At 34.4% G+C, this 23,063-nt stretch overlaps 1 protein-coding gene across 3 annotated transcripts in view; it reads left to right on the top strand.

The window, feature by feature from the left end:
* The window catches only part of LOC145265507 (prostaglandin reductase-3-like), a 104,718-nt gene that overhangs the window by 27,239 nt on the left and 54,416 nt on the right, over positions 1 to 23,063 (top strand). The window contains exon 1 of one of the 3 annotated variants that reach the window (XM_080121409.1): positions 6,316 to 6,441. The exons of 1 other annotated variant lie outside the window; for it this stretch is intronic. The gene's annotated coding sequence lies outside the window, so the exon portion shown is untranslated. Of the gene's footprint in view, positions 1 to 6,315; positions 6,442 to 11,876; positions 12,932 to 23,063 lie in introns of those variants that run through there. One more of the 3 variants, XM_080121407.1, reaches the window with a different exon arrangement.

Below are 23,063 nucleotides of genomic sequence, written 5' to 3'. Positions count from 1 at the left end.
GTCTCCTTCTCCAATATCAGGGGTCTACGTTCCAACCTTCCAGAGGTTGAAACCCAATTACAGGAGACAAAACCGGACATATTATTTCTATGTGAAACTGGAATAGGGCCGACCACTTCCCTAGATGAGTTCATAATTAATGGATACTCCAATTTAACAGCTAAATCTGACTCCCAAGATCGCCATGGGCATGGAATATGTGCCTACATTAAGGATGGCTTCCCATGTGGCAGGGATATCTCTAGAGAAGATCCTAATTTACCCTATATGTGCTTCAGGGTTGCACTTACTAACACCACTGCATTTATATTTGCCCTCTATAGGCCCCACAACAGTGGAGTTACTATCTTTAAGAGCATATCTGAGAAAATAGACCACATACTGTCTTCACATCCCTCGGCTAACATCCACATCTGTGGTGACTTCAACGTCCATAACGTGGAATGGCTGACCCATTCAAATAAGACAGATGATGAGGGGAGGTTTTGTCATGATTTTGCCATTGCTTATGACCTCACTCAGATTGTTCGCGAACCCACCCGTGTGCCCGATACACCCAATCAATATGCAAGCCTCTTAGACCTTTTTCTTTCAACTTCCCCTGAGCTATGTTCATGTACCGTTCATTCTCCTTTAGGATCCTCCGACCACTCCGTCGTATCAGTTAAGATAAAAACAAAATGTAAGAAGCCATCAGACGTACCCCTCCACCGTACTGTATACCGATACTCTATGGCTGACTGGGATAGCTTCCGTACATTCATATCTGATTTACCTCTGCACTCCATGTTTAAAAAGGAAGTGTCCTCTATAGTATCAGATCTGACCGAATGGTTAATTGTAGGCATAGACCAATTTATACCATCTAAAAAATTCCAAAAAAAACCTAACAGCCAGCCATGGTTCTCCCCAGAATGTGCTGCTGCTATCGCGCACAGAAATCACTTTTTCCATAACTACCAACGTAATAGATGCACTGAGACTAAAGCTGCTTTCAGGACTGCCAGCAACCACTGTAAAAGAGTAATAAAAAATGCAAGAGAGCTATATGCCCAGTCTGTTAAATCCAAGGTAGCTGATCAGCGGCTTGGTTCCCACCAGTTTTGGCAAATAACAAATAGGATCTTGAACAGAAGTGTGCGTTCTATCCCAACCATTATCAATGGACCAGAGGTTATCTCGTCAGCGTCAGACAAGGCCAAACTATTTGCAAAGAACTTTGCAGCTAATTCTACCCTATGCGACGAAGGCCATCAACTCCCCATATTTCCTCCTATAACACAGAACAAGCTAGGTAACATACAAATATCCGTGCATGAGGTCGCCAAGCTAATAAAAAACCTAGATTCCAGTAAAGCAACTGGCCCTGATGGCATCCCAATTATAGTGTTAAAAAAGCTTCAACCAGAACTTGCTCCCATACTTACGAAACTATTTAAGCGCTGCCTTAAGGAGAAGTGCTTTCCGACCCCCTGGAAGACCTCCTCAGTTTGCCCTGTATTTAAGAATTCAGGTGATAAATCATCTCCCTCTCAATACAGACCAATAAGTCTTCTCTGTGTTATGAGTAAGTTACTGGAATCAATATTAAATAGAGAAATAGTCAACCACCTCAGCAGGAATAACCTTCTTAGTGACACACAATATGGTTTCCGCTCTGCAAGATCTACCGCAGATGTGCTGACAGTTATATCCCACAGGATTAGTGAATCTCTTGACAAAGGCTTCCTTTCTAGGGCAATTGCTCTCGACATATCAAAGGCCTTTGACAAAGTATGGCATAAGGGTCTACTTCACAAGATTTCCAGCTACGGTATAACTGGAAATGTTTTCTCAATCATTAAATCATTTCTCTCTGATAGGCTCATAAGAGTAGTGGTAGATGGACAAACATCGGAGGCCTGCAATATAAATGCTGGAGTCCCTCAGGGGTCAATCCTGGGCCCAACTCTCTTCCTGATCTACATCAATGACCTCCCTAAACACATGCTTAAATCATTCGTTGACATCTATGCTGATGACACGACCATCTACGGCAACACATCAAAGGCTGTAAATGACGAAGTTCTCTCGGATTCTCTCTCCTCTGATCTCGAGCGCGTGGTTCAGTGGGGGAAGATGTGGCTAGTTACCTTTAATGCATCCAAAACCAAACTCCTATCCTTACATCATCAACGCTCTGATCCCCAGCTGGCATCAATTGTGATGGATGGCTCTCATCTGGGTGAGGCCCCGTGTTTTGACAAGCTTCTGGGCTTGACCTTTACTCCTGATTTGAAATGGAATACGTACATCAAGTCTGTTGCCAAGGTCGCAGGAAAGATGGTGGGATCCTTCTACCGCTCCAGAAGATATCTCACTACTGATGCAATTCTCTATCTCTATAAAAGCCAAGTACGGCCAAGGATGGAATACTGTTGCCATATCTGGGCAGGAGCTGCCAAAAACAGCCTATCATGCCTTGACAGAGTACAAAATAGACTTCGTGGTTTAGTGGGGGATGCCCTTTTCTCTACCCTGCAACCCCTCTCCCACAGAAGAGACGTTGCGAGCCTATCCTTGTTTTATCGTTATTTTCATGGCAGGTGCTCGTCTGAACTCCAATCCCTGGTCCCCCCTCGCCAATCTTTCACGAAAAACACCCGTCTAGCTGAATCCACTGTGAAAAATTTCCCCCACTCTATATCTGTGCCTAAATCAAAACGCGGATTTCATGAACAAAGCTTCTTTCTTAGAACTGCACGCCTGTGGAACTCTGTTCCGTCTGCCTGCTTCCCTCCGGACTACAACTTGGATGTCTTCAAGTCTAATGTTAACAAATTCCTAATGAACTGCCCCCCTAATTAAACACTTCATAAAATCTCCTCACTAACGTGATGTACTCACAATAACCCTTATCCCTGAGTGGCTTCCGGGCCTTGATAAGTGGTGATCACTGTGTAAAAAAAAAAAAAAAAAAAATGTTTTTGGACAATTTTTGGATGCTTGTTGCCCGAGTGACTGAGCTTTCAAATGACACCAATTTTGTCAGTGTTGATCGCATGTGTTGAAAGTTTTAGCGCAACATACCAACATACATACATACATACACACACTAACAAACAGGTGAAATTTAAATAATAAATGTTGTAAGTATTAGTCTTTAGTTAATTTAATTAACCTGAAATAGAAAATACTTAACAAGTATAAATAATGTATAATCACTAACTAGACTGGGTCCAAGTACAAAGATACACATTTATTATGTATATGTGTGTGTGGGGACACTTCTCAACCTATATACTCAACGAATTTTCGATCTACAAACTTGAAATTTGATATATAGGGTATTCAGAAAACTTTTTAATCGGTTTCTATCCAGATATAAAAGAGCTACTAAGGGGTCAAAATTGTGGATCATCAGAGTTTTATCTGTTTGTCAATTGTATCACGACTGCGCATACATGGTCATGAAACATGAGAGCTTCCTAATGTTAAGAATAAGTAGGTTTGAAAACACTTTTTAAAGATCGTGGCAAGCTGGTCTAATGGTTATTGTACTTTATTCACTGTCTTAAAGTTTTGGTTCCGATCTCAGCTCGAGTAATTTTTTGTTTAGAAAAAAAAACATTATACTTGCATGCACATTTCAGTTTCTTTCCGTTTTTTTTTTTTTTACTTAATTTCTTAAAGGAATTTCGCTTCATACCTTCTGTATTTCTGCTTATAATAAATAAGAAATCTGCATTAATTAAAATATAATTCAGGGTGGCCCACTTAAAAGTAGCCCAGAAAATGTAGTAGAGCGGAGGAACATTCTTTTATTGCTTTGATTACCTGTAGCGTTATAAAAGATGCTGGAGTGCTTCCCGTTGACATTTATGCATTTCCGGGCATGTTTAACAACGTTTGCAGATACTGCCTGTAGATCTTCCCTGGTGATTCTCCTGATAACATTGGCAATGTTCTCCTTTAGTTAATCTAGGTTGTGAGGATTATTTTTTTTTTATTTTTTTTTTTTTACATAGACGTCACCACTTATCAAGGCCGATAGGCCACTCAAGGATAAGGGTTAAAGAGTTAGAGTAGTCAAAAGGACAATACAGTAATCGATAGTAATGGAAGTTCGGTAAATTTGTTAACCTAAGTGGAACGGCTCATCAGAAACTTGTTCACGTTGGACTTGAAGACAACCATATTATAGAAAGCTGGAAAGCATTTGCATAAACTTTTTGTTTTAAAGTCCCCCAAAGATAAAAATCATATGATAACAAGTCCAAGGAATATGGTGGCTATAACCCTTTGCCTATTGTTCTCCTTTCTGTAAGCATGTCATGAACTCATGTCAGTGAGACGTGTGGCATGTAGTGCCATCTTATTGAAAAAAGAATTGCATTTTGTCTTGTGGTGTCAGTTGGTCATTAAGAGAAAGATTTGAGAGATCAGGCTATTTTTAAGTGGGCCGCATAATCTGAAAAAAAAAAAACCCCAAAAAAAACAAAAACATTGTAACTTATTAGAATTGACAAAAAAAAAATCAGTTGAAACCATTGTTTTTTATCTGACTACAAAATCTCATCCCAATTCTGTAGAAGCACCAAGAATTCAATTGCATTATTACTTTTGTGCAAGAGTCTATATAACGCTTCCGAATGACAAAATCCACCAGTTTTTATTCACCTGGAAACGTCAGTGATTGGCTAATAAAATGAATCTTTTGCATACCTGACATTTATCATTGGCTAGTTTTTGACCTTCAAGAAGTATTTATTTATTTACTTGCAGGGCTACCCGGCATTGCCCGGGGGAAAAAAGTGTGATATATTTCTATTTAAATTTCTATCTATCTACCTCTCTATCTGTTTCACTATCTTTCTCTCTTTCCCCCTCCCCAATATCCAATTTCTCTCTAGCTGAACAGACATGCAGAAAACTCTACTTTATATAATAGATTCCTCATGAAATAGGTTGATATCTTCTAAATTAGTAGATAATAGCAATGAAAAACCGATCTCTCCTTTGATAAAACCTGGTCGAATTGATTGCCAAAGAATGAATAATTTCTTTTCAACTTTAGATATTATGTATCCAGGGCAATACCAATTAAGAAAACACCAACTTTGTGGGTATTTGTTTCATAGAAAGAGGTTTGTGTTTACTATAACCTTTATATGCAAATATTATGCGAGTATAAATCATGTAGAATGTCTGCATGAATACAGTTACACGTAATAGTTAACTAAAGATGATTATCTCCTAAGAAAACTGAAAAACTAATAGGGAATTAATAAAAATGAATGTTTAAAAGAATATGCAAATTAGTTAGGTCTTTTGCTAGTGAATGCAATTCAACGACGCATATATCACAAAGTTGTATTTTCTTTTTAAATAAACAGAAAAAAGGTTCTTATTTTTCTGTTATCAGAGTGTAGTATCTGTTCCGGCAGATGCTGCAATCAAAGTAATATGTGGAGGCAACCCCACATATCAGACCATTGCTCTTGAGCAATCAGTTTTGGTCAATGTAGAGGAAACCCTTCATACCAATTGTCACTATCCAGTTCCCTCTCGAGGGGAACTGGTCCCCCTCTCCTCACTCTCCACATTAAAAAAACGGTCCTGTGCCTAATTTTCTCAGTCGGGAAGCAAATAAATAATTAAATAAATAGAAAAAGGGCTTTCCTTTTTTTTTCTGTTGTTCTTGGCCTTTGGGCCGGGATCAAAGTGTAGTATCTCTTCTGATGCTGCTCTTGAGTTGGTTTGTCCTTGGAGGGAGGGCCTCTATACTGAGACAATTATTATTTTTGGTCCCTACCAGAGTGCCTCTTCTGCCCTTCTTTTGGGGAGCTGGTTTTCCACCCACATTAAAAACGATCTTGTGTCACATTTTGCTTTTATGGGGAAGCAAATAAATACCAATAAATAGAAAAAAAGGGTATTTAAAGGGAGTTTTTTTTTTCAATATGAATATCAATACACAAAAAATCCAAATTTATAGGAGAATAGGTATCTCACATACCTAACTTTATATATAGAAAGAAGAGATAAACATTTTACATTTTGAATTGTTTGATAACGATAGTCCAAGTGCACCCAATTGTTGACACCGTTTCCCCACTGTTTACCCAGGTTGGGGGGTTTGCTTCTGAAAACCTTGCTGGGCAACCTTTCTTGCTTTCATCTTCTGTTAAGGAATTTCTTCTTCTTCTTCTTCTTCTCTCTCTCTTGATAGATAGATAGAAAGTTTGGGTGGAGATCTCTCTCTCTCTTTCTATCTATCTATCTATCTATCTATCAAGAGAGAGAGAGAGAGAGAGAGAGAGAGAGAGAGAGAGAGATCCACATGACTTTCATTTAGAAATCCATAGAAATTAAACAAGACAGCACAAACAAGAAGGTTGCCTACAAGCAATTGTATACGCCGCAGATAAATCATACGAAAACACAAGAGAAGTTTAAAAAGTAAGTCTTGCATAATGTCACAAAAACAAATACATACTACTCCATATTCTAAGGACACAATGCAAAAAAAAAAAAAAAAAAAAAAAAAATCATGCAATTACAAACTTCCGTATGAAGACCCTATTTTTTACCTAGCGATTATTTCAGTATATGTACACATTTCAAGCAGTTTTTTTTTTTTTCCAATTTTCTTCGTTTGAAGATTGTAATGCTGGGTATAGGGCAGCCCAACCAGCTGCCAACATTGCCCTGCTTTTTATTGAAACCAACCGAGAGCTCTTTTTAGTATCCTCGTTATTCCCTTAAGTGCAATTGTCTGGATCTCTTTTGCACTTGGTTCACCAGGAATATTAGTTAGGTAGGACTTCAGGTTTTCTTCATAAGCCCTGTGGCACCTGTAGTAACTAGTATGATTGATATCTCCCTAAGATTCCAGTTTCTTTTCATATCATACATGAGACCTTGATATTTGGTCTGTTTCTCCCTTTCAGCTCTGTTCAGACCTCCATCATTAGGAACACTCACTTCAATCAAGGTTGCTACTCTTTCTTAAGATTACAAGATGTGGTGCTTATTAAGATACTGTCGACAGATCGTTTTTTTTTTGTTTTTTTAATATGTTGTTTAAAAAAAAAAACATATTACGTACTTAATTGTCATACCGAAAATAGTAATATATCCAAAAATTACGAAAAATCATCAAGTACAAATTTATTTCTAGTTAAAAATAATTTTTATGGAAAATTGGGTAAAATCATATTTTTTCTTAGACATTATAAAGTAGGTAGTAGGAGGCTATACACAGGGGATATAACTCTGAAATGAATATTTTAAATTACTTGTCATTGCTGCAATATACAAATATTGCATATAGTGATATACTTTCTGTTTTTTACTAAAAACTTAATAGCAGTTCTACTTGATGAATTTTCGTAATTTTTGGATATATTACTATTTTCGACATGACAATTAAGTACGTAATATTGTTTTTGCTTAAAACGATATATTTAAAAAATTAATTTGTTGACTATAGCTTAACAAGACCATAGATTTTAACTCGAAATGGCTCCTCATTTACTAATATTTAACAAAAACTATAAGATAAGATAATATTTATCTCCTATACACAATTTTTCATCATATCATGTTCAGGCCACTCAACTGCAGTTAGAGATTTTTATCCTGAGTCCTCAAAATCAACAGAGATTAGACCGTTCCTGTAATGATCTGGTCCCTATTGATTTTGTGGTGTGAGTTTAGTTCTGTGCAGTTCTAGGAGTCCACCCTCCCAAGTATTGCCTTCTCTCTTTGAGAAGGAGTTTATTGTTAGTCGCCTGATGCGCCCTTATCGGGGAGTGCTGACGGGGCTGTCCAGGAACTTTTTGCAGGTTTGAGTGCCCCTCCTCGTGAGGGAGGGGGGGGGGGGGTACTGACTTCTGAATCCCACTTTCCGACCCTGGTATCTTAGTTCTTGCAGTGGGAGAGAATTAAATAACCACTAAACTGCAGATTTACCAAATCGACAATATATGTTTTTCGAACCAAATAAAGGTTTTAAAGTTAATGTCCAGAAATATTTAGCACATATTTAGGGCAGATGATTCGAAATAAATTCTGTGTTAGGAGAAAAGAGAAATACTCTGAAAAAAATTGTTCATGGTTTCTTGGTAAGGTAGAAATTTCTGGTAAAGATAGTCATTCATGTGTATTTATTCTGGGGCATGCAGAATCTATGGTAAAACCTTTTTACATCTTATGATGAAGCTAGGGGCAAATAAAGTTGCTAAATGATTTGTTTTTCTTGTGAAATGGTATTTATAGTCGGGATTACAACATTCTTAAAAGTATCCATACATACAAAGACAAAAATTAGTTCACATAGTATTTACAAAGGCTTGAGACGGAGAACACATTGAACACTACACTATTTGTTTTACGTGGGTGAAGCAGTGTTCTTCTTAGAACTGACGCCATGAAAATAATTTTGATGAGGTTATCTCCCTTTGACTGTTCAGACATAGTGGATTCGTCTGTATGATGACAATGATTGTTTTAACAGTAGCCATCTTAAAGCTGAAATCTTCAATATAACCAATATTAATCTTTTTATATAGCTAAAACATGAGTTAAGTAAAATAAAAACGTTGTTGAGAAGAAATCCCCGAACGATTTCACTTAAAAAAATTTACGTGACTGAAATAGGAATTAACCCCCCCTCTTTTTTAAAAATGAAATTTTTCTATTTAAATGTAAAAAGAAACAAAAATAGAAAACCCCTTCCCCAAATGATATCCGGCCTGTCGTGGTTTGTCAGCTAACCACTCCTATCTTTTTAAAAAAAAACACACTGTCACTGAAACTTAACCCTCTCAGAAATACACCATGACCACATGTGTCAAAAATAGCAACCATTTTCAAACAACAAAGAGAAAACACAAAAACTTAATCTGTCACAAATTAAACAAAAATAAAAGACTATTATTTCAAATCTAAATTAAAATACAGTTAATAAACACAAAGACATTTTTAACTGTAAGTAATATGGTGTGAAATTAATTATAGACATTCTTTGTTTAGCAACACCGTCACTGATCATGGAACCCGTCCCACAAATGGTTTTACATAAAGTAAATCACACCAAATCTTCAGTTCTGCTCAGGAGCTAAGAGAACTCCCATCTCTACTTGACTCTTGTCAAGTCAGTAGATCCAGTCACTGTGGGGACCATGGCCAGCAGCAGCAGTGCCTTAACAGCCCTTTTCAGGGCTACTCAACAAACTAATGCAAATCACAAACCACCTTCTTACACATTTTTCCTGCCTCCTGAAACTCCCCTTTCAGCCTGCCACACCAGTCTCTGCAGCTTCCAGCACCTCCAGCTCACTCCTGCATCTTCCAGCAACTTCTGCAGCGACTCTAATGTACTTCTGCAGCTGCAATGCTTTCAGCCACCGGTTCCATTACCCATTGACGTTCAGCTATCTGTACCAATGCTCGCTGACGTCCAGCTACTCATGCCAAAGCCCACTGACATCCAGCTACCAGTTTCTACCTCAAGAACCCAAGAATCTTAACCTCACAAGACGCCATTTCTTGCTCCAGCTGATCCATAATCCATTGCCATACATTTTACCTGTTTTCCCCGGTAAAAATAAAACGCGGTACACATCGTCTTTAACCAGTCAACTGTGTTTGGCATTCTTCTTTGCATTGCTGTTACTTCCATGCCTTGTTTCTACTTTATCAGTTGCATGGTCGATTGGCACCGTCACGGCTTTCACCCTCTCTGCAACAATGCCTATATTCCCATAAGAAAGAGAGAAAGAAAATATAATAGATAACTGGGGTTTGTATTACAATTCACAGAAATATAAAAAAGATGTCCAAAAAGCAAATATTATCAAAGGCAAGATAAGTTATTTTTCTATCTAACTGAATAAGTTTTTAGTCTTTTTATTTAATGTAAAATGTTTATTTGGTTAAAAAAAAAAAAAACAAGTGCCGTTAATGCACTTACTGATCCGCGCTATTATTAAAATCGTATTTCCAAGTTTAATTAAAGTTTTATGATATGCTTCTTTACTCAATTGTAAGGTTAAAGTACAGAATAGGTACAAAACACCCTCCCCTCCCCATGTTAAGAATGGCTTTTTAAATACTAACGTTATTATTTCAGCACGGATCAATAAGTGCATGAGTACCAAACAAGTAATATTGAGCACTACCAGAGAACAAAAAAAAAAATGGTTGCAATGTCTCTTTACATCTTTAAAGTCTCGGTAATCACTTCAAAATAAGAAATAAAACAAAATGCTGGTAGAAACCCATCCAATAAATGTTATCGTCACGTTTATTGGGTGGGTTTCTACCACCATTTTGTTTTATTTCTTATTTTGAAGTGATTATCAAACTTCAAAGATGTAAAGAGACATCACGGCCAATTTTTTTCTTTGTTCTCAGGTAGCGCTCAATATTACTTGTTTTTCAAACCGATTAAACATTTTACATTAAATAAAAACACTAACAAATTATCCAGTTAGGTAGAAAAGTAACTTATCTTGCCTTTGATAACTTTTATTCGTTATAGATTCGTTTTTGGAGAACTTTTTCGTACCTCTGTGGATTGTAATAGAAACTCGGGAGGACGTACAGGAGTGAGGCCCCTATTGTGAAATAGGCATTGACTACAATATTGAACGCAGCGCGTTGCAGGGAGCGTTCATCAAACAAAACAACAACAACAACAACAACAACAACAACAAAAATGCATGTGTGCACGATCCCATTTTACTTACATTTTTATCTAAAAAATAATTTTTTTTTAATAAGCAATTTTCAGCAGTCGTGCACGTGCAGTTAACCCGACAAACTCAAAAGTAAGTTCGACAACTCTAAAAGGGTTATATCAGTATTTACACCGTCAAATCACGATATTATGAATTATTTAAGTTTTAAATCATAAAATAAAAAATATTTTATTAATATTTGATAAAAAAATATTTTTATTTTCTTTTATAGGCACAGAAAAGTTTCATGGTTTAAAACAAATATTTTAATATTTTTAAAAATTTAATTCGAGGGTAAAGCCACGGCCACCGAGAGTAAGAAGACTGCACGAGCCTTTTCTAGTCTCACACAAAAACACGCGTTCACATTTCAAGCTATATTACGTGTCACATACATACGCGCACACAAACATACGTGCCCACGTCCACACACGTACATATATTCACGTTCGCGTACATACACTCACATTCACGTGTATACACACACACACACACACACACACACACATGGATAATGTCACTTCCCCTTTCAAAGGAAATCCACACATGCGCAAAAGACCAGTGGAAACACCTATAAAAGCAAAAGCAATAAGCAGCTTCTCCTTTTTCAGATCAGCCTCCTAGCTGGACGGTCTACGGACTGACAGCGTGCCTTTGCCTTATCCGTCGCGGTTACCACCTGACGAAGGCCAGAGGAATAGTTGTCCGAAACGTTGTGAATAAACAAACCAATAAAAGATGAAAAACAACAACTGATAAAGATGAGACTAATAGTCCAAAATAACAAATAAAATAAATTAATAAAAATTAATATATATAATGTTCATCTCAAAAAATGAATTCCAATTAAGGAATAATATATATATATATATATATATATATATATATATATATATTTATATTATTTCAAGTTTTACGCTTTACGCACGACAAAGTTTCAGTTTTTTTAAATATTATATTTTGTTCTGTTAAGTCTTTCTTTTTTCTGTTAAATAAATAATTATAGATATATAAAAATGTATATTTTGTTCGTTTTCTTTATTTAATCAAATGGTTACTTCCAATTCGTTCAATATAACTTTCTTAACAAAATAACACATGATTTGACGGTGTAAATACTGATGTGACCCTTCTAGAGTTGTCGAACTTACTTTCGAGTTTGCCCGTGGCAGTAGCCACGGTTTGCCCTGCTTAACTGCTAGACTGCCCAATTTTCGAGTTTCTAATCAAGTGCTAATCTGGACTTGCACCAATTTTCCTGTTAATTTAGAAATTGTATACGTTGGATGATGAAACGGGTTTGTATTAATGTACACATAGATTCGAAAAAGTTGTCAAAAAAACAAATATATAACAAATAAATGTTATCAAAGGCAAGATAAGTTACTTTTCTACCAAACTGGATAATTTTTTTGTGCTTTTATGCAATGTAAACATGTTTATTCAGCTCGAAAACCATACAGTGTTTTACCGATGTATGTATTGAAAAATTCCAGATGGCGTCTGACTCTCTCTTTAACACGGTAAGTTTGGGAAAAGGTGTTATAAATAAAAAACTGGATAAAATACTGTTAAAAACTCACTCAATATATGTTACCGTGACATAGGTTGACATATATTAGGCGGATTTTTAATAGTATTTTGTCTAGTTTTTTTTATTTATAACACCTTTTCCCAAACTTACCGTGTTTAAGAGGGAGTGAGGCGCCATTTTGAATTTTCCAATACATCGGTAAAGATTATGTTTTTCGAGCTGAATAAACATGTTACATTGAATAAAAACAGGAAAAATATATTCAGTTTGGTAGAAAAGTAACTTATCTTGCCTTTGATAACATTTATTTGTTATATATTTGTTTTTTTTGACAACTTTTTCGAACCTATGTGTACAGTACAAACCCAAAACATACGTAATATGGGACCGTGACACGCATTGTTTGCTTAACGAACGCTCCCTGGAACGCGCCGCGTTCAACATTGTAGTCGATGCCTATTTCGCAATGTAGGCGTCACTCGTTGAAACAATTATCAGTGATTAAAGAACTCATGGCCAGTAACAGATTTTACACACTTTAATAGGCAAACTCTGTTTTAAGAAGCAAAAATTAAAAAAATAAACAAACAAAAACAAACAAAGCAAAAAAAGGCTTGCTCTTATTTTTAAAAGTATTCTTTAAAGTTCTGTAAATTCAACAAAATTGAAGGTTAGTTAATTTAATTTAATTTTTTTTAAATGCCATGTTGGTAAGTTATTTTTTAAAATGTATTTTATGTAATAGGATGGCCATTTAATTTTAAGGCGCAGTCCTTTTTGTTTTCTTTTTTTGGTGCTAATGCAGAGAGTGATCCGCGCTATTTTTTTAAAATCGTATTTCCAAGTTTAATTAAAGTTTTATGGGCTTTTTAAATAATAACGTTATTACTTACGTCCGGAGTCCTGCTGCACTGCAGTAGTGCACTAGTGCAGTCAGTGCTGACCTTTTTTTTTTTTTTATAAAGAAAGGAAACTTATTTCATAGGCGCCTATTTCAAGTCCAATATATAAATTGGAACTTTTTAACGAGATTCTTGATAAAAACAAAGAATTAAAAAAAAAAAAAAATGAATTAAAAACTTATTTTATCTGTTTTTGTTTCGAAATAAGATTTTCGAAATCAGACACGCCTCCCATTAATTTTGCAACCTCGAAAGCCTCGTTGTTGTTACTGACGCATTTATGTTATGAGGGGTTTATTATAAATTTACGAAATGAATATTAAATTTCTTCGGGTGCTTATTCAAATTAGCATTTATGGCGGCAATTAAAGGCAGTTTAAAGAAGACATTAAAACAATGATTTTTTAATGTCTTGATTAAACTGCATAAGTACCCAATTAAAAGTAAAGAAAATACGGTACTTCTAAAGTTATTCGCCGAAAATGGAGACGCAATTTTTTTTCGCGCACCTGTAGGATTTTAATCCGAGGGAGAAATCAGTATTTTAAACCCTGACCGGGTTTGTATTACTGTACACATAGATTCGAAAAAGTTGTCAAAAAAACAAATACATAACAAATAAATGTTATCAAAGGCAAGATAAGTTACTTTTCTACCAAACTGGATATAATTTTCGTGTTTTTATTCAATGTAACATGTTTATTCAGCTCGAAAAATATGCAGTGTTTACCGATGTATGTATATTGGAAAATTAAAAATGGCGGCCGACTCTCTCTTAAACGCGGTAAGTTCGGGAAAAGGTTTAATAAATAATAAACTAGACAAAATACTGTTAGAAATTCGCTTAATATATGTTACCGTGACATAACTTGATATATATTCGGTGTTTTTTTTAATAGTATTTTGTCTAGTTTATTGTATATAACACCTTTTCTCGAACTTACCGTGTTTTTTTCATAGTTCTTTCCGGAAGTAATTAGGTGCCCGGAAAACTCGTCTCCGGAAAACCCGTACCCGGAAAAATCCCCCCTTTTTGCTAGGTAGGAAAACTGGTCCCTTATTGAATAAATACCGATTGAAAACACATTTTATTGCCGTTCTTGAAGGAGATATTGTTTTTAAAAGAGACTATGCACCCCCATAATATTTTAAAAAAACTATTTTTAACTATTGCTTAAAAAAAAATAAACTTGATCACCGAGTTAAGATACGAAAAACGAAAATACGTATTATCAAAGAAAACAAGTATTTTATTTAGAAGAATTAATTCAGTTTAAATAATTCTTGTGTTATTACAAAACAAAAAAGAAAACACGGTCCTATGTAATTTTGGTACCGCGCTGAAATAATAACGTTATTTCGAAAACCATTCTTAATATGAGTAGGGTAAGGTTTCGTTTAAAAGTCATTTCGGGAGCACTTGTGCAGTGTGCACTTGTGCTTGTGCAGTACTTAAAAATATACAAATTTATTTTCTTTTGGAGGTGGGGGAGGCTCGTTTGAAAACTATATTTCTTTAATTTTCGGACATTTTTTTTGTTCAAAATTATTTACTAAGTAATGTCGAGTGCGACCGACATTATTACTTGTTATTTCTTTTTAATTAAATAAACTCTTTAAAATAAGTTTAAACACCAAAAACTGACAAAGCTAGGTAGAAAACGAGAACTTAGAAAAATCAATTTAATTTTTTTAAAACAATAAGCATGTAAAACTATATTTTAAAATATTATGGGATATGCATTGCATTATTACCTAAAAATATACAAATTTATTTTCTTTTTTTTTGGGGGGGGGGGTCGTTTTAAAACTATATCTACCTTAATATTTTCTTTAATTTTCTATTTTTGAACAATTATACTCCTAAGACGTGATCCTCTTATGTCGGACATTTTTTTGTTCATAAGTAACACTCGACATTACTTTTTTTTTTTTTTTTTTTTAACTAAATAAACTCTTTAAAATAACTTGAGAGACCAAAAACTTTCAAAGCTAGGTAGAAAACGAAAACTTAGAAAAATTAATTTAATTTTTTTAAAACAACAGTAAACAAGTAAAAATGTTTAAAAAAATATTATGGGATGTGTATTCTCTTTTAAAAACAATATCTTCTTCAAAAACTGTCAAAATGTGTTTTCAATCGATATTTATTCAATAAGGGACGAGTTTTCCTACTTAGCAAAAGGGGACGAGTTTTCCGGGGACGAGTTTTCCTAAATTCAAGTAATTAATATCTAGTTTAATTTTTGGGTTTGTTTTACTATACTCGATTCGAAAAAGTTGTCAAAAACAAATATATAACAAATGTTATCAAAGGCAAGATAGGTTACTTTTCTACCTAACTGGATATTTTTTTTTGGTGTTTATTCGGCTCGAAAAACATATAGTGTTTATCGATGTATTTGAAAACGCAAATGATGGTCGACTCTGTTTTGAATATGTAAGTTTAGTTAAATAAGATAAAACTAAAAAGCTATACAAAATACTATTAGAAACCCACTCAATATATCTTACCGTAACATAGGCTGACAGGTATTCAGTGGGGTTCGAACAATATTCTGTATAGTTTTTTAGTTTTAACCCATGTTCCCAAACTTACGTATTCAACAGAGTCGGCTGCCATAAACACTGTATGTTTTTCGAGCTGAAAAAACACGTTACATTAAATAAAAACACTAAAAAATTATCCAATTAGGTAGAAAAGTAACTTATCTTGCATTTGATAATATTTATTTGTTATATATTTGTTAACGAGCATCTCTCCCCCCCCCTCTCTGGCTTTCTTACTCTTTCTATTTTCTCTCTCTGTGTCTCTATAAGAGAATAGAGAAGGAGAGAGAGAGAGAGAGAGGGAAAGAGAGAGAGGTGAGTAAACGTGGAGGTAGACACGTTTACCAGAACCAAAGGTCAGCTGACCAAATTACGTATGTGTGACGTGGTTGGCTAGATCTGTGAGATTTGATTTGAGCTTTGAAGAAGACGGACGTTTTTCCGTGGTCTTCCCCTCTTAACTGGGGAGGGGGGAGACTAATGCTGACGTGTGTGAAGAAGAGCCCGCACAAGCGATTTCACTTCCACTTCTGCAGAACCTCTGGGGAAAGTGAAATAAAAAACTATAAAACCATTTCATCGTCTTGGAGTGATAAATCTTCGTCAAACAGGTATCAAGTCTCCCTCCAGGATGAGAAATTTCCAGATTGTTCGTTTTGAAGAAGCAGAGGTAGGTTCAGAAATTACATGTCACACACACGATTCCCTTTATGATAATCAAACACACAACCATTTATATTAGAGACAATCACACGGAATCTTTGATGTTATATAGTGTATACACCCAAACGTAAAAAGTGCCCCTAAATGAAGAACTCTATATAACATATTCAAATGTAACGAAAGCTCAATTTGGTCCCCCTCAAGGATAACCTCGATGATAACGAATATATAACATATTTGTTTTTTGACAACTTTTTCGAATCTATGTGCATAGTAATGCAAAACCTAATTTTTTTGTTATTTATTTCTAACTTCGGTCATAGTTTAAAATACTGATTTCTCCCTCAGATTAAAATCTGACAGGTGTGCGAAAAGATGGCATCTTCATTTTCGGCGATAAACTTGTAGAAGTATCAAAAATACAGAAATGTCTGTATAATATGTTGTTGTTACATATTCCAAAAATTATGTAATTTGATCAAGTAGTTTTTTTAAACTAAGAAAATAAAAATTTACCATTCTTAGTGATTTTACTGCTAAATTGTATTGAACATAGAGGTGATTATTTTTTAACCTTGACTTCAATTTGAGTTGTCTCCCCTTATTTATTTCACCAGATTTTTTCATGAACGCCGAGAACATTACAACGTTTACAGTAGTAATCTATATAAATAAAACAGTAGACATGTGTGTGTGTAAATATCTAACAGGTAAACTCTTAAACTATTGGTCACATAGCATTGAAATTCTCAGGAAATAATATTCATGTACCAAGGGTGGTTTATAGCGAATAATATATTTGCTTACATGCATGTATATCGCATACATACATTGGCAAATTTACATGTAAAATGTTCATTAGGTACCTCCAACACACGCCACAGTTTTAATCCCCCTCTATATGTAACACGATGTAATTGTAATTTAATTTAATATTTATCATCCTAACGTTTTTACCATTTAATAGAAAAAGCTTCAAATAAACTGCTAATATTTTAAAAAAATTTTTTACAGCATACAGAAATAATGAAAATGCGAGACGAAAATCGTGTTTAGATTATCGACGCTTTAAAACCACGTTCCTATGTTTGTGACGTTTTTTAAGCCGTTCACGCACCCATGTTTTAAAAATCTAGTAAAAATCAAATAATAATCATATTTTCCTGAAATTTTCCGATATTCAGTCATTATTAAATAAACTTGCATATTAAAAGTAGGTTTCGATAAATATATTAGCGGTAATATATTTTTTTAAGTGTTCTACCCCCCCCCCCCCTCCCCCTATTTCATGGTCCAAAAACTAAGCAAAATAAATGTGGGTTGCTAAAAGTTTCAACATTTTTTAAAGCTGAAAAGATCAAATAATTAAAAAATAGTAATTATATATATATAAAATCCTGTTATTTATTTCACTTACCTCAAAGTTGTAAATAAAATTGGACATAAATTCAATATTATGTTAAAAAAAACCCCAAAAACAATACTTTCTGGATAATTTTTTCTCGGTAATATAATTATTCGAATTACAACAAAAAAAAAACAATTCTAAAAAATAATTATTTTTAAAAAGCTTTAAATTATGCTAAATTCAAATATTACGCGATATGAAGTTTAAATGGATTTTTTTAATAACATGTTTCCAATAATAAAAAAATATATTCATATAAAAGAATATAAAACTATTGAGATAATAAAAATTGTAAATCCAAAATCAACCTAAAAAAAAATTCGTTTTGATTTTATTATTTAAATTGATAGAGGTGGGTCCTTATGTTTGGCGCTTTTTTTTAAAAAAAATGTACGGAGGCTTGTAAAGAACATTGTTTTTAAATACATGTGTCAACAGAAGAGGTTAAAATTAATTTTGTTTTATTAACTCTAGTTTGTGTAGTTCGTTAATAAAAATGTATTTGTTTTACAAAAGGTAAGTTTTATATTATTTTTTATCCATAGCAAAAAGAAAACGTAACTCCATTAATAATTATAACGCGAACGCTTATCCATAGAAATTAACACAAACACACGAAATGATGACGTCACGATTAAAATTTGTATTTCTAACGTTTTACACATCGCCGTGGAGGTACCTAATGTTCATTAAGCATTAGCTGACATTTTGTTTCTTTTGTGCGCATGCGCATACATTTGTTTTTTTTTTTATCAGGCTGGAACACTCGGTTCTTTTTAATTTCAATTCTAACTGATGACACTAACTCATTTTTTTTTTATGTTTGTGGGTAAATGTTTTCTTTAACTACAACAGAACACCAACCAATAAAATTTGTTTTTATTTAGGTTTTCGGGGTCGCTGACAATGAATCTGATATTCAAACCCGTCGCAAATTTACCGTTTGCATGGTATTAACCCCTGAACCCTCACACTATTTTGTGCCAATTCACTACCATCGTTTATGCTATTCTTACATGATGTGTTTGCGCATGGACGCACCGCGTAGTAAGGTGACTTGTCACATCGCGGAATAATTTTTTAGCAGACATTTAAAATAAACAAGAAACTTTTCAAAAACAAAATGTGGTTCATTTTTCTGTGTTTACATAGTTTTTGATGCTTTTTTTAATTGATCTAAAAAATTAAGTTGTCACGAGCGGTCTACAGAAGCATTTTTATTTTTCGTTTTTTTATTTTTTTTGGAGTGGAGGGGGTCAATTACAACATTTAACAGGTGCTTCTACAGTTTAATTTACCGTTTTTCCATAAGTAATGCGCCGACATACACCAAGCAGAAGAACTGTTTAATTTTTCACAAAAATTCTGTTTACATTGGGGAGTAGGACGGTGGAGGGGCTAGGGGGACAGGTTGAAATAAATAGGATCTCTTGATTGAGTAATTTATAATCTGGGAGCTCTGACACACGTATGTAAGTACGTACGTTAAAGGTACTATAGTATTAATATATAGATAACGTGTCAAAACTATTAAATTGAAAATTTGGTAAAATTTGTGAGTTCAAAGAATGCAAGGAATGTTCCTGAGTGAAAAATAGGTGTTTTGTCTGAAAAAGGAAAAATTGAGTATACATGTTTGTTTCAGCATGTAAAATGTGTATATATTTTTGTGTATCAGAAATCTTTGTCTAACGCAAAGCAGCAAAACTTTTTGGCTAAAACGTCAAGCAGAGGTTCGCTAGTCACAAGTTGAGTCGAGTTGAGTTCGTTGTTCACAACACGAGATACACGTCGACATTCTCTATTCGCAGGTCTTAAACGCTTCTCCCACTCCTCTCAGCGACTTGCCTTTTATAATGTTTCGGGCAAACCCAATTTGCATATACCACACGAGACTGCTCGATATCTACGCGTGACCGGAGGCTTTAAAAGACAACAGCCACCATCTTGGGCGTCTTTTTTTTCTTTTTCTGTCTTTCAGCCTGCTGCCGAGACAGATTCTTGCCCGTTTCTGAGGTAGCTCCTCTCTATCTCTATCACATTTTGCAAATGTAAAAATACACTTATGGGTGTGACATAGATTTTACTGGTAGTTTAAAAATTAATAAATGCTTATCATTCAAACACGGTAGTGGCAGTTTCGTTCAGTGGCAGTTTTAGTCATTAAGAACTGCTTTAAAGCTTCACCGCTCACTCATTTTTCGACCAAATTTCAAACAATTATTACAGTTTATAGATCACCTTCTCAGCTATATTATGAAAAAAAATTTTCAATTTTCGTTCAGTAAAACAAAAGCTATGATGAATTTTCTGGTGTTCAAAGCTATAAAAATATGTAAGGAGGTGAGCGAGGCTTTTATGACTGGTTTTCATAGCAACCACATTGCTTCAACGAATACTGTTGCTACTAATTCACTGCTGTCGTGGAAAGAGAAGCAACAAGTGAAACAGACAGAATGAAAGCATGAAATGGAAATAATTGGGGGAATTTTATTGAAAGCAGACGAGTGCCATACATTGTTATTACAATATGTGTTTATAAGTGGCAAAAAATAACTTAAATTAAACAAAGAACAAGTGAATTTATTGGAAATCTGGAAAAATCATGAATTACAATAGAAAAATGCGAGCATGAAAAGTAATTTGATCAAGTTTAAACATGGAAAAGTAAAGGACTAGTTGTTAAAACTGGAAAAGACTGGGTGACCAGGTCTGGGAACTGTTTCCACAAACTTCTGGCCATGTTTGAATTTACGACGCCAGCATTTTACAAGGTCATATGATGGGGCATTATCACCATAAGTTTCTTTCATTTCATCAAAAGTCTCCTGTGGTGTGCGTCCTTTCAAATACAAAAACCGGATCACTGCTCGACATTCAACAGGCTCCATTTCACACCTGACTCAGTTCAAACACCTGTAAAACAGAAACCACAATTAGTTCAGAGCTGTAATTTGCCACATAACCCGTAGAGATATAAATCATTGCACATGCAAAATTTCAGCTAGATCAGACAACTGGAAGTGGGTCAGGGGCATTACTTATTGCACAACCCTTATCTTATCCTTTTCTTTTCCAGTTTTAACAAGTCCTTTACTTTTTCATGTTTAGGCTTAACCATATTACTTTTCATGCTCACATTTTTTTATTGCAATTGTTTCATCATTAATATGAGCCAAAGAAAATTAAGTTTTAAAAACAAGAACAAAGAAATAAAAATGGTAAAATGAATCGTTTTTGGCATCAGAAAATAGGCACCAATTTTTCCAATACCAATTCTGATACTCCAAAAAGTTCTGATTGGAAAATAATTACAAATTTTTCCGATACTCCCAAAAAGTTCCCATTATTTAAATTCCCAATTCCGATTCTTATTAATTAGCCCAACACTAGCTTTTATACTCTGCACCGATATTGGGAGTGAATATTTTTGCATTTTTGATTTGTTTAAAGAAACTGCTAAAGTGAGCTTTTGTAAATTATTTGGCAAAATTAAAATTACTTTTCTCTGCTATCTCATTAGGTTCGTTCTACATTAACATTATCTATTAAAGGTGATGCTTTTATAGATTAACCCCCATGGCTGCCAATGTTGTAAGCTTGAGAATCGACACATGATAACAACATTTGCTGCTACTTCAGATAAATTATTTCAGCGTCTAGCCGAATCCACTGTGAAAAATTTCCACCACTCTTTATCTGTGCCTAAATCAAAACGTAGATTCCATGAACAAAGCTTCTTTATTAGAATTGCACGCCTGTGGAACTCTGTTCCGTCTGCCTGCTTCCCACCGGACTACAACTTGGATGTGTTCAAGTCCAACATTAACAAATTCCTAATGAACCGCCCCCTTAAGTAAACACTTCATCAAATCTCCACACTAACGTAATGTACTTGCAATAACCCTTATCCCTGAGTGGCTTCCGGGCCTTGATAAGTGGTGACCAATGTGTAAAAAAAAAAAAAAAGAAAAAAAGCATACAAGAATGCCCCCACATTTGTTAGCTTCTCTTTTCTTAATCACACAAATAAAATTTGTCTCCCTTTAAAAAAAAAAGTTGCCTGTTCATAAAGCGAGAAGCATAACAAATAAAAAAAAAACAATCTGCCACCGCACACACGTAGTATACAGACTAGAATGCTCTGCCTGCGGAAAATTCTACGTGGGCAGCACCACAAGACCTCTACACATAAGAATCAAAGAACACATTCAAACACAAGCATCATCATTCCGCAAACACCTCAACACCTGCAGAAACACTAACAAATCTATTAAAGTCGATATTTTAACCACAGAACGCAATATTGGGAATCTTTGCATAATAGAATCGCTACTAATATCCAAATTACGGCCAGAACTCAATAACAGACTGGAGCTCGGATCTTCATTCATACACACGGCTCCCACCTAACACTTACCATTACAACCATAACCCATTAGAACAGATACACCACTGCACACAGTTCACAGCCCACCTCACATTCCAAACAGGACATTACCACAACCTCCTCCCATATAAATAATATAAAAAAAATAAATAAATAAAATAACAATAATACACTAAAAGAAACCTAATAAATAAAACAGCAGTATATATTTAAAAAAAAAAAGAAAAAAAAAATTTTTGAATTAAAATTAAAAGTATCTGAAGTAATACAAACCAACTAAAATCAAAAGTTAATACGAACCAACTAAAATTAAAAGTTAGCTGAAGTAATACAAACCAATTATAAAAAAAAAAATAAATAAATATAAAAATCTACTACCACTCATATATATATAACTCTACATACGGCTCCCACCTAACACTTACCATTACAACCATAACCCATTAGAACAGATACACCACTGCACACAGCTCACAGCCCGCCTCACATTCCAAACAGGACATTACCACTACCTCCTCCCATATAAATAATACAAAAAATAAAAAATAAATAAAATAACAATAATATACTAAGAGAAACTTAATAAATAAAACAGCAGTATATATTTAAAAAAAAAAAAATTAATTAAAATTAAAAGTTACTGAAGTAATACAAACCAACTAAAATCAAAAGTTAATACAAACCAACTAAAATTAAAAGTTAGCTGAAGTAATACAAACCAATTAAAATAAAAATAAATAAATAAATAAATATAATAATCTACCACCACTCATGAAAATAAATAAATTAACAACTCCCAAGGAATGTCACCCCTATTCCCCTTCCCTTCCCCTCACCTATCTTCCTACCCCCAGCAACACTAACCTAAACACCCAGCTGCCGACCCGAC

The sequence above is a fragment of the Euprymna scolopes genome, chromosome 40, assembly GCF_053919585.1.
Source record: "Euprymna scolopes isolate OS-2025 chromosome 40, ASM5391958v1, whole genome shotgun sequence".
Classification (NCBI taxonomy): domain Eukaryota; kingdom Metazoa; phylum Mollusca; class Cephalopoda; order Sepiida; family Sepiolidae; genus Euprymna; species Euprymna scolopes.
Note: the sequence above shows the minus strand (reverse complement) of the source record. Positions and strands in the feature narration are given on the sequence as shown.